The sequence below is a fragment of the Mustela lutreola genome, chromosome 7 (genome assembly GCF_030435805.1).
Source record: "Mustela lutreola isolate mMusLut2 chromosome 7, mMusLut2.pri, whole genome shotgun sequence".
Taxonomy (NCBI): domain Eukaryota; kingdom Metazoa; phylum Chordata; class Mammalia; order Carnivora; family Mustelidae; genus Mustela; species Mustela lutreola.
The window spans coordinates 27318958-27331856 of NC_081296.1; the positions used below are offsets into that span (position 1 = coordinate 27318958).

At 54.0% G+C, this 12899-nt stretch overlaps 1 protein-coding gene across 6 annotated transcripts in view; it reads right to left on the minus strand.

Annotated features, from left to right (window-relative positions):
- APBA2 (amyloid beta precursor protein binding family A member 2) overlaps positions 1 to 10702 on the minus strand; it is a 243046-nt gene extending 232344 nt beyond the window's left edge. For 3 of the 6 annotated variants that reach the window (XM_059180198.1, XM_059180200.1, XM_059180193.1), the window contains exon 1: positions 10022 to 10215. The gene's annotated coding sequence lies outside the window, so the exon portion shown is untranslated. The other 3 variants (XM_059180196.1, XM_059180195.1, XM_059180197.1) reach the window with 3 other exon arrangements.
- Between the last annotated feature and the right edge of the window lie 2197 nt (positions 10703 to 12899).

Genomic DNA, 12899 nt, shown 5'->3' on the forward strand with positions numbered 1-12899 from the left:
CTGGTGGCCATACGCTCTATCTTTCCTGCAGCTCGCTTCAGAGGGGCACTCACTACTGGTCAGAGGGTATATGTAATTTTGGCTTTAGTTGACTCCATAAAACGGCTTCCCAAACCGGTTGTAGAAACTGATACCCCAATCAACAGCGACAGTTCCCACAGCTCCAAATTGTCCCCAACACCAGCTAGTTCCTGCTAACTCTAGCCATTGTGATAGGTGTGTCATGGTGATATCCCATCATGATGGCTGACTTCATGCATCCAATGGACAAGCCCAGATCCAGATCCGAAAGCGTCTCTGGGTGTTTGGTGTGAGGGTGTTTCTGGATGAGATCAGCATTTCGATCAGGACTTAGTCGAATGGACGGTCTTCCCCAACATGGATGGGCAACATCCAATCCACAGAGGAACTGAATGAAAACGAAAGGTAGAGGAAGGCGGAATTCACCCCTCATGTTCCTGCCTTCTGGGACAGCTCGTTTCTTCTCCTGCCCTCGCACTGGGGTTTACACCACTGGCTCTCCTGGTTCTCAGGCTTCTAGACTCAAACTGAGTTACACCACCATCTTTGCTAGGGCTCCAGCTTGCAGATCTGGGACTCTCAGCCTCCACAATCACGAGAGGATTCTTCATGATAAACCTGCACACACACACACACACACACACACACACACACACTCTACCCTATTGATTCTGTCTCTCTGGAGACCCCTGACGAATACACACACCTATCATTTATTTTCCATCTCCCTGCTGACTTAGGGAGTCGAGCATCTTTTCGTATGTTTATTGGACCTTCTTCAGGTGAAGTGTCTCTTGTCCCCTTCCTCTACCCAGTTGTCAGCCTTCTTCTTATTAATAATATAGTGCATTATTTAAGGATGAGTAATTTGTTAAAATATATCCCACTAAGCACATGTGTGTGGAGCAGGGAAAGAAAAAAAAGGTTTTGGGTATGAGGGCCTGAGATGGGAGGTCCCGTGGTGTCCAACGGATTGGCCGTCATCCTGGATGGCGAACCCCCATCACAGACTGCAGGTCTCGGCCAGCTTGGACAGTGTGTGCACAAGGAAAATGCATGAGAGCCTGAGGACCACTCTCAGGAATTAGGGTGGTGAGATAAAAAATAAATAAATAAATCGGTCCCAAGTAGATGACTTATGTCTCCTTTTACTTCCATGAAACCGAAGCTCATTTCACCTCAAGGCTGGCCATTAAGAAAGTAAACTCTGTTTGTACTTCCACAAATACGTGTGGCTTTTAGAGCCCTCTTCTGCCTCAGTAGGCAGTGATGGCCAGCCCCTCTGCCAAGGTGCTCGTTTGTTCCCTCCTGGGGGCGTCATGCATGAGCACAGGCAAGCTGCCAAGGCCTGGACAGAACCACTGGATATCTGCTCTGAAATACTGGGTATTAAATCCAGGACGGGTTGGCTTCTTTATTGCCAGGAAGGAAGAAAGCAGCTCGGTCAAAGTGAACTGCAATGTCGTATTAGGTCCTTGATCAAGCCATCAGGAGAGTAAGCCCCGAGACCCCCTGTCCCAGCAGCACACGATGCTCAGAGCCCCCTCCCCACTCCTCCCTGCCTGATGCAGCTAGGAGAGGGGGTTGTGGGCTGGATCCAGTAGGCACACAGACAGCACCCTCCATCCGATGAAGGTTTCTCTCAACAAACTGTGACAAGGGCCAGGCCACGGGCTCCATGGGAGGAAATGGTGCTCACCCCCCGCCCTGCGCCAAAGCCGAAAACCGGCAGACTACTCTCCAAAAAGGAAAGCAACCTGTAACAGATGTTTTCTGAGCCACCATAACCCAGGGAATGAAAAGCCACTGTAGCCTATTTGAGCCGAAAAGGGGAAGAGAGGACACAGGTTGTGGGTGCCCTGGGGAGTCAGGGCCACAGACAGGAGGCATCTGAGGGCCTCTTTGGAGCTGACTAGCCTGCAGAGACCTCTGGTACCCAGCTTCTTGGCCACAGCACAGCTGTCCAGCAGCTGCAGCTCTTCCCCCCCCCACCTCCACCCCTGCCCCATGCCTTCCTGGTCCCCTCTGCATGAGGAGTCAGCCCCCTCCTTACAGAGAGTCAGAAAGCCACCAGGAGCCCTGGCAGTGCCCACGAGGCAGCACAAAGATGGCCACACAGCAGGCAGGGTGGCCAGGCTGAGGCAGCACCTGCCTCTGCGACTTGTGTCCTCCTGGTCTTTCCACGCTCGCTGACAACTAGAAACCGGGCTCCTCTGTTTGTGTGACCGTCCTTCCCATAAGACAGCAGAGCCACAGAGGTTAACTCTATGGGAGCAAATTAATAATGTGATTTATGGTTTGTCAAGGATTTTGTCGTTTTTGTAGGAGAACAGTGGCAATTTAATCTAAAAAGCCTGTAAATCTCTAAAAGGTAAAATTAAACATCCCTGAGGGCCAGGCTAGGACTTGGCAGCAGCCGCGGCCTCCTCCATAAGACAGTAAGGAACGAGGCCCCTGGAGCCACGTGGCTCTAAGGGCTGCAAAGCTGGGGCCTGCCCCTCTTCAGTCATGTTTGTGGGCTCCCCACAAACCCCTCCCAGCACTCTCTCAACGCCCCTCCACGTGCCCTCCATGAGCCCTTCTCCCTTGTTAACTGGTGGCAAAGCCTGATTATGGAAAAGACTGTCCTAAAGATCTCTCAGCAAAGCTCATGTAATTTCTATCCACCCCCATGTCCCCATTGTACTACAAGGATGCCTCAGAGCCCCCAAAGACAGCTCAAGCCCCTGGTGATCAGGACACCCCTTCCCCCATCTCCGGCTCTGATCTGCACACACTACCTGTGTCTGATGCCAAATACACAGTCAGCCTCCCTACATGCCTGACACCAGGCTGGCCCTTTTGCCTGGAGGGCTCTTCTGGCCTGGACTCTGGAGGGGCACACCTGTCTACCCTCCCAGGATGGGGTCCATGACTCCCCCACCCCCCAGGCCTGGGCTCTCACACCTTCCCATCTGTGGGGACTCCAATGCCATCCCACAGTTGCCAGTGGCCCCTCTCTGGCTCCTTCTCTGCTGACCTCACCCAGCTCTAGACAGGGCTTGGGAAAGGCAGAACGGAGCAGGTGTTCAGAAACTACCTGTGGAGCAGATGGAGGGATGGATAGATGGATACATCTCCCAGCAGAGGGCTCAGGGGTTTCTAAAGCGGAAGCCCCATCCACAGTGTCTGCACTGCAGAGACCCCACCCGTCAAGGGACCAGCAGGTGAATGACAGAGGCAATGCTGCCATTTAAGTGCCCAGCACCCTGCCGTGTCCATTAGCACCTAAGCCATCCTGCATGACAGATGAAAAGAGCGACACATACAGAGAGTCAAAGCAGGGATTCTCAGAGCCAGCAGCGGGGAGAAGGCTGCCAGATCTAGGGGTCCCCCAAGGCAGCTCCCCACAAGAAGTTGATGCAAGTCCGAGGTGCCCCTGCCTCTGAGGGCATCCCAGAAAGTCGAGCGGCACGAGCCACCACCGCTGATTAAGCACAGAGCAGCCTGAGATCAAGAACAAAACCATTACTTAATGAAATGCAATTAATTTAGAAGCCGAAATCTGTTAAAGCCCAAAGGAGAGGCACACTCAGGCGTTCTTGGTCTGGAGGGCCTTCTGCTCTCAGAGTTTCCAACCCAAGAACCAGCTCAGAGACATATGTCCCCATGAGAACCAGAGACAGATGGCCCAGCCATTGCCCCACGCTGGTGTGCTCGTCCAGCACCCAAAGAACAGGGAAAGGCCATAGGCAGAAACTTCGCAGTCCGTGTACACAAAGGAAATCACATCGAGGAGGGGCCGTGGGTCAGGCTTGTCCCACTACCATTCCCTGGAGAAAACAGCTGTCGCCACAACCAAGCACGACCTGTCCCAGGGGCCCGTGATCCAGCAGGCAGGCCAAGTGGGCAGCGTTGGGACCCCTGGCCAGGATCAATTATCCATCAGTCATCTGCCCGCTTTGCTGTGATCAGCCAGAGCCAGGCAGGGACCCAAGGTGCGCCTGGCATCTGAGGCCCGTCAGGCAAGCTGGGAAGAAACTCTCTCTCTCTCTTTCTCTAACCCCAATGACAGGGTTAAGTGAGTATTTCATCATAACAACACGCTTGCCCACACCTTATCTTCATAACGTCGTGGAACTCAGTGGCTGGTGAGGAAGGGAGCCAGAACTATGTGCGACCTCTTAGGAGAATTTAGGTCAAACTCTGAGCAGGGGCATTCGCTGATGGTTTGGAGGCAGAGCCCGGCTTTCTAGAGCTTCGGATCCCTAACACAGGCCCCCTCCTCCTCCACCCCACCCACGACAGCCATCACCAGCTCTGGGTAATATGAACAGATGTTAGAGCACATGGCTCACTTATCGCACCAAAAGACCGAGAAACGTAAACTGCGTTTTATTTGAACAATGCGCACACTCGCTGCCAGGGGGACCTGAGAAATCCATCATCCCTAAATGCACGCGTTCACTCAGTCAGTGGGTCTCCTGTATTGAACCAATGGGTTTTTCCAAGACAAGTGATAAGTAAACCAATTGGGAAAAATGATACACTATATATTTTTATTAAATTAACGATGCATACAACAATTCAGAAAAATTCAAATTTAGAGAGCTGCCTTGGCGGGGAATCAACTCCAGGAATACAAAACCCAACAAATTAAAAAAGAAATAGATATGTATTACATATACGTATGCAGAGAGAAATATGTACACGTTATATTCCAACTGAGAGTTCTAAATACAAATGCTGTCCTCCTGACTATTTATGTATTCAGGTTTGTTCAGAACAAGGGCTTGAGCATTTCAGACCCAAGCATCTGTCTTCATGGCTGATGCTTAGGACAGGAGGGGCAGAGAATGCCAGTGAGTTCAAGTGCAAAAAGGAAAACACATTTACTCACCCTCCAACAGTATTTGCTGTTTGGCTGGACAGCACGCTCCCAAACAACCCTCTTGCTGTCCCCGTGTTGGGCGCTGGGTCACCTGTGACATGTCCATTACTCTCCAAACGCCAACCAGCACTCAGGTCCACTGGTCACCAGCTATCAGGTTCTCTAGACACATGTTGAAAATTAACCCCTGGGTGGATCACATCCCACTCACGACCACCCGATTGAAAAATCAAGTATGATACAAACAAAGCCCCCATGGGATGGGGGGCCCGGGGGAGCACAGGGACCTCGAGCTCTCTCCCACTCAAGCCACAATCGCAGCACAGCCCTGCATTCCCCAGAGCCTGCTCCATAGCCTGCCTCCCTGTGGCCAAGGCGAGACAACTGATCTACGGCTCGGTACTGAAAAGAGCAAACACGGAGGAACAGAACTCAACCAATTCAAGTGCCCACCAGCGTGCGCCAAATGAGAAACCATCTTCAAATGTTGCAGCACACTGGTTTCCAGAATGCCACGAGACGAAAATATTTTCTCAGTCAGTGCATGCAGGAAACTCAACCACGTGCTTTTTCCCCCCTTCTTAATTTTGGTCCTTCAGACACAAAAACAACAGACGTAGCACCTGATGAGAACAGCTCCCATGTTCCTAATGAGGTTGTGGCTGAAACTACCCAACCTGACCCCGCAGGGATCAGAGAAATTGCAGAAACCACAGCAAGCCTAGAGGCCATACTCCCCTCCCCCACACCTGCACAGCCCTAGGCCTGGTAATGACTTGGAGCATCACTTTGATACTGGGAACTGTATACATAGTTACATGGGTCTCAAAACAGCGGCAGGAGAGACTTATAATGTCATTAGGACAGAAGGTGAGGAAGGCTCCCAAGGCCAACGACTTGTACAGGTCCCAAGGATGAGTGACAGACCCAGATTCCTTGAATGGAGCTCTCACTCCTCCTAACCCCACCGTCCTTCCCAACCTCAGGCTGCCTCCGTCCTGATACCACCAGCGCACCTTCCCCCGTGAGACCACAGCACAGGCAGGAGGATCTGGCGGGGGAAAACTTCGGCAGCCAGAGGCTGGCAAACATGGGGCAGGCAGACTGGCTGGGAGCCTCAAGATGCCAGGTCTGACATAAGGTACAAGACAAGCTTAGAAATATCCAGATGGAGGGAAAAGGGAACCTGGGTAAGAAGAGAGTGCCTCCTTCCCAGTGCCTCTCCAGCCCAGGTGACTGCAGGGACAACACAGAGCTGGCTCTGGCAGCAGGGAGAGCCTGAAGGGACACCATCCAAACAACCGAAAATCCGAAAAGGAGTTTCTGTGAAGAATCAGGACACCCGCTCTTTGGGCCAGATTGCCTTTCCAACCATGTTGTCTCCTGGCCTATATGAAAACACACCTGCACGGTATAATTCCACAGCTCTTTCCTGTCTGCCCACTGAGTACCAGATTCTGTGCTGACTTCTAGGAAGGAGCCAACCAACCATGAACACAAACGTGACTACAGCTCAGTTCCAGCCCTGAGGCTTGGGAAAAGGAGGAGCCCAGAGCCGGACTGAAAGGAAGAGGGCCATTCTTGGGGCCTCACTCATTCACTCATTCATCCAACAAGGAGCACTGAGGTGGTACATGGCCCTGTTCTAGCTGCCAGGAATAGAGAGGAGAACAAGGTGTTTACACAGGAGTAGTAAGAGTCAATAAAAAGACAGGTATATAAATAACTAATCAAATGTTAAATATGAAGAAGAAACACAAAGCAGGGTTAAAAAAAAAAAAAAAGCAGGGGGGGGGTAAAGTTAAATTATGGAGGGGGGTCAGGGAGCATAGAACCAGAGAACTGAAGTAAGTGAGGGACCAAGTCAGGTGGACATCTGGAGGAAGGCAGGTGCAAAGGTCCTGAGGCATATGTAAGCTTGGCATATTTGAGGACAAGGGGATAAGAGGAAAGAAGTCCACATGTAGCTGGGATCATCAAGAATGCACACAAGGGCCCCAAGCCAAGGGGACAGGGTGGGAACACCCAGGGCAAGCCTGGGAAGTGATCCCATCTGCCTGGAAGGACCATGGTTGGGAACAAGGAAGGGAACTTGAGAAAATCGGACCAAGGAATATGAGTGTGGAGTGAGCACCGGGAAGCCACGGAGGACTTAAGCAAGGAACGCCAGACCTGGTCTGGGCCCCACCTGCCAAGAGGCAACCATGCAGCCCAACTTACAAAACGCCATAGGCAGCCCAGAAATCCTAATTCCCACAGCAATGGCAGCCCACCAATATGGAGGGCTCCCCAGAACACTAGGGAACCATGAACCCCGCAGAGACAGCCTGGCTTTGTGACCTTGTGGTTACTGTCCTCCCTGGGCTCCCTCATGTGTCCAAAAGAGGACAGGGAGAGAATGAACTGACTTTGGGAAAGGCAATGGAAGACAGCCCACGCCAGCTGACTCAGCCCGTGCCAGCAGGCTCCTCCGAGGCACGAACTGGACCCAACCCAGGTGGTGGGCGGGGGACACAGGGAGGACGATGGAGTCCCAGAATCCTCCCTGTGGGCACATGGTCCAACCACCAACAGGCACCTGGGCTGCCTTTTGTTGAGCAATCATCAAACGGGACCTACGCTGGGGACTGAGCTGTGTGACAGTGTTTCCACATCCGTATTCCTCACAGCCACCTGGCATGCTCCAAGCTACCACCACTCCGGGCTCTCTCACTCTCTCCATTTCTCTCAGGCCAACCTGCAAGGCAGACATCCTGGTTTTTGCCGCTGCTTCTAGAACTCCCTTGTGGCCTGCTGCGAATGTGCTTAGGGCCTCTGTGCCCTCCTGGCCCTAGCCCTCTCTGACTCCCCTGACAGTAAGGGTCTCTCCAAGAGTTCAGACTGTGGGGTCACCAGAGGCCCTCAGCTGTTGAGTCACTAGGTCAACCATGTAGAGCCAGGACAGGGAGGTGCTAAGACCCGGAAGGGACCTGTACAACTTTCCCCCAAGACAGGCCTCGTGGCCACCCCGTCCATGTGTTTTTCCTCTGAGTTCCTCAGTTGTGTCTAGGAAAAATCAAGGTGTTTTAGCGCTCCCTCTCAGTTTCCAGGGGTGCGACTGGTGTCTTTTACAATTATCTTTTATTTTTATCCAGCGTTTCTTAGTTTGGTCAGCAAACTGAATTCTTTATGCACCTCCATTTCACAATCCATCGCCACCAATTATTCCTGTGAAACTAATATTTTATATAAAAAGGGGGAGAGAGTTATAGCTACTCAGGAGATGGTTATGCAAACAAGTTAATGAGCCCCAATCCAGCCTTGCGTGCCAGAAGAAAGAAACACAGGGGTGGGACCAGCGTAAGAAGTTGACCACCACCATCTTCACTCTACCCCACCTCTCTCTCTCTCTCTCTCTCTCTCTCACACACACACACACACACACACCATCTGGTTCAGCCTGCCCGTCTCCCAGGAGCAGAAGCCCAGTACTCTGGAGATGGAAAGGCAGACCACGGGGGGAGGGGCACCACCATGATCCCTAACAAATGACAAGAGGTCTGGAGAGACTCAGGCTCCCACAGAAGACCCTGGCAGGACCCCGTTGCTAGTGCAATCACCAGACCCAGGCCTGCTCTAGAGACTGCTGCAGGGGTCCCCCCTGCCAGGGCTGGTGGCAAACCCCCTGGAGAGGCTGCCAGCTCAGTGCAGGGACCTCCAACAAGCTCCAGCTAGTCCACAAATTCCCTGGACACCACTCAGAGTCCCAACGGCTTCCACATCAGGAGACCCTCTCCAGACCCTGCTGCAAATGCAAAGCAGCGCAGACAGGCAGCCTGGAGTGAGGACATAGGGCAGGACATCCTAGCAGCTCTGGGCGGAGAAACAGAACCACGTGCCCAGCACGGTGAACACTGCCCACAGGAGAAGTCCCCGCCACCACCTCACTGGGGTCTAACCCCTAGGTTCTGGGTACCCACAGAGTACCTCAAATGTGCACCTCGGGAAAAGTTGTCCCGCTGCTAATCCAGAAGCTTTCAGGTCATTATTTCTAAAACCGCTGTGGTTTTTTCAAAGCAGGGGCGGGGGGTGGGGACAGAATCCCAGAAAGGGGGTCAGGAGTTGAAGAGGCCGGGGACAACCCAGCCCACGGGACGAAGTGCTGGGATGTCCTGATTTGGGGGACTTCACTGTCTGCGTGGTCATCCGTGAGTTTTTAATCACAGATTTGAGTCTGGCCCCTGTCAGGCAGTAAATGAACAAATCCGAAAAAAAAAAAAAAAAATTAAGTCCTCCGTCTGTAAGTAAATATGAAGTTAGGACTAGCAGGCTCAATCTCAGCCTCCAGGCGCGGTGAGGCTCAGACAGGGCGGGCCCCTCCCTGGCGCCCTCCGGACCCTTCCTCTGCGCTCAGCCCAGGGCAAGTTGGCCCCCAGCCTCCGCACACCGAGGCCAGCCGCCCGCCGTCCAGCTCGGAGGTCGGGGACTCGATGTTCGCTTGGATCATCAGTGGCCCAATCTCCCGGTAGCAACCCGCCCAGGCTGTGCGCGCTGCAGGGAAGGGGCCGAGGCGAGTGGCGGGTCGCGCCGCACCCCGAGCCCCGCGCCGGCGGCGGCCCAGGGGAACCAGGGAGGGGATTTTTAATTGAGGAGTTTCTCCCTCTGGGCCTCATTATGAAGGGGAATGGGAGGGGGCGAAGATCGGGACTTGCCTTCCCGGGAGGCAAGAACCCCCGAAGCGACCCCAAACTCGGGACTTGCCCTGCACGGGGACTAGCTGCCAGCGCCAAGCCGGGCCGCGGAACGCACCAACCGCCCGGCCAGCCCCGGGACCCAAGCGGGCAGCCACCGCCGGCCAGCGCCCCCAGTCCGCGCACGGTCGCCCCTCACCGCGGCGTCTCCCACCCGGGATGCGCGAGCCTCCGGCTCGGCCTCGCAGCGCCCGCCCGCCGGTCGAGGGGGCGCAGGTCCGGGCTCCCCCCCCACCCGCACCAAACAGACCCCGACAGCGCCCGGCCGCCCCGCAGTGCCGCGGGTCCGGGGTCCGCGCTCCGGCCACAACCTCTGCGCCCCGCCCCGCGCCCCGGCACCCTACCACCCCCGCGCGCCGTCCCGGACACCCCTAGGTTGCGGCCGCGACCCCCAGCTTACCTGGCCCGGGCGCGGGGCCGCACGGGTGCACAACCGCCCCCGCCCCGCCGCCACCGGCTCCGTCCGCGAGGCCGAGCTCCGGGCCGCCGCCGCAGCTCTTTGTGAGCCCGCGCCGAGCCGCACACCGAGACTGCTAATGAGCCCGGGAAGCTGAATAGCGGCGGGCGCGCCCCGGACGCGGCGTACGGCACGCAGGGCCGCCTCTGCCGGGCGCACGCGGCGCGGCCGCCGGGCGCTCCCCGCACCAGCCTGCGGCGACCGCCCCGCGCCCCCGCCCCGCCCCGCCCGGCCTCGCCCGGCCTCGCCTGCCGCCCCTCGCCCGGGAGCCGCGGGTCGGAAAATGCCCGCGGGCCAGAGCGTGCGGCGGGAAGAAAGGGAAGACAAAGATGCGTTGGTGCCCAGCCCCCTCCCGGCGCCCGGACAGTCGGCGGGCGCACCTGGGGCCCCGGTCCTTCAGGGACTGGGCTCGGGAACAAGGACCGAAGCCCGGGCTCCGGCAGCCGCGCCGCCCCGACCGCCCCCGGCCCTGGGGCGCACACCGATTCCCGGGCGCGCCTCGGACCTGCAGGATCGGGAGCCGTAGGGGTCTGGTCCTCAGGCGGGTCGAACAGGTGTAGGCGAGCTCCACCGCGCCCGCACTCTGCCCCGGGCCCCGCGCTGCCCCCTGGCGGGCTCCGGAGCGCGTGAGACGCGGAGGGGCCTCGGCGACCGCGCCCTGCTCGGCCCCGCGCGGCGGCTTGCGGAGGCCCTGGGCGAGCAGCCCTCCGGGATCGCAGCCTCTCGGGAGGCCCCATCTGGGAGGAGGGGCTCCCCCACCTCAGGGCCCCCAGTCGCGGGCTGCATTCCAGGTGTTCTCCAGCCTCTGGTTCCTAATTCCCTGTGCTACCCTAGCCCTCCACTGCTGACGTCCCCTACCTGGGGCCTCGCCCTAGCGCTTCCTCTCCTTGCTGTCCTGAATGGAGAGAATCCTAACCTCGTCCATTTCCAGATACCCACGCACCTCCCAAGGCGAGATACCCACGCACCCACCACAGTGTGAATAATCCCCTTGAAGCCCTTGAAGGTTGTGCTGAAGATGCCAGGGTTACGTTTGACCCCTGGGGCCCTTACATGCGGTCCTGGGGCAGATCGAATAACCTGAGGGCTCTATCTGGTTGAGTGCACCTAGTAGGCTCAGTGCAAGGGCTCAGGTGCCTCCTCCCTTACATCCTGATTATTTACCTTCTGTTTTCTTTTGTCCTTTGGCTGGATTAGGGTGAAAATGTGGTGGGGGCAGTTCTGAAGAGGATTCCTCCCACAGGAGGAAGTGGAGGCCCCGGTGGGGGGAGGGGAGACCCTTCTCCCCCTACTCTGAGGGTTAGAGCCAAAACCTAGAGAGAAAGGGGCTGGGGAAAGCTAAATCGTGAGCCAGACTGGCACCAACAGCAGACTTGGGGTGGACTTCCTGTGGCCTTGGGCTCCCTCCCACTCCCCAGTCCCCTCCAGCAGCCCCATTAACACTCACAGTGACCCAGAGGGCCAGAGCCTACAGTTAAGGGGAAACTGGTCCTGGTAGGCAGCTTTGTAGCCCAAGTGCCAACCAAAGGCCGAGAAGGCAGAGCCCCAAAGCGGGCCAGCGGCAGATTCTTGACCTACTGCCCCTTGCCCTTGAGGTGAGCTTATCTCCACTGTTTGTGTTCTGCCCACTTAAACATCCTGTTCGTCCAGGCAACAAAAAGTTCAGCTTCATCCATCCTGCTAGGGCCCCAGCTTTTCCCCAAATGCCAATGACTGGATAGAAACAATTGGGAAGAAATGATTCCATAGCATTAAATGTCAGGTAGGAAATCCAAGTGCATTTATCTTTTCATCTTACCTTGTACCTTATGCCTGGAAATGTCTGCACAGCCTTGTGCTTCTGTGAATATGGGCGGGGGGCACAGGAGTGCCTCTACCTCACTCAGGAGTCCAAAATTTGGTGAGCTCTAGCCAACCATCACTAATCAGAGGGTTTTGAAAGAATTTTGGAGCAAGAAAGGCCTGAGTCTTCCTTGAAACTTAAAAAGCCATATAACATAAAAGATTGCTAAGTTTTATTTCAGAAAACTTCCCACATGCCAATCATTGCTGTAAGCAAAATCAGCAACAAATCAGCAACAAAATATCTGCCACTCAGGAACACTAACCGTTCATCTCCCTAATATATGCATATACAAATATATGTATACGTATTACTATGTATATATGTATAGTATATACATATACTATGTATATATGTAATATATGCATATATAAATATATGTATATGTATTACTATGTATACATGTATACTATGTATAGTGTGGTATACTATGGTATACTATACACAGTATACATAGTAATATATAGTATACATAGTATACTATAGTAATATATATAGTATACATAGTATGTATACTATGGTAATATATATAGTATACATAGTAATAAATAGTAAACATATTATAGTAATATATATATAGTATACACAGTAATATATATACATATATGTATATATGATGTATTAGGGAAATGATCTGTTAGTGGTACATACATATCAAAAATATATACTTATATGTTTAAGTGTATATATGTGTGTGTATATATAAGTACATACTTATATATACTTACAAAAAAAGATGAGAATAAAAACAACTCAGTAGAAGAAAGAATAAAATAGACCCAGATATGAAAAAACAGTTCAAAGATAAGGAAGCACAATGGATTTCTAAACATCTGAAAAGATAACTTCCTTATTCATAATTAGAAATGCAAGTTAAAACCACACCTCGACACCATGGTTTTTACCTCTCAGACACCCAGGCATGCATTAACACAATACGTCCCAAGGGCAAGGGGAAACTTTCGGACTCCCACACGG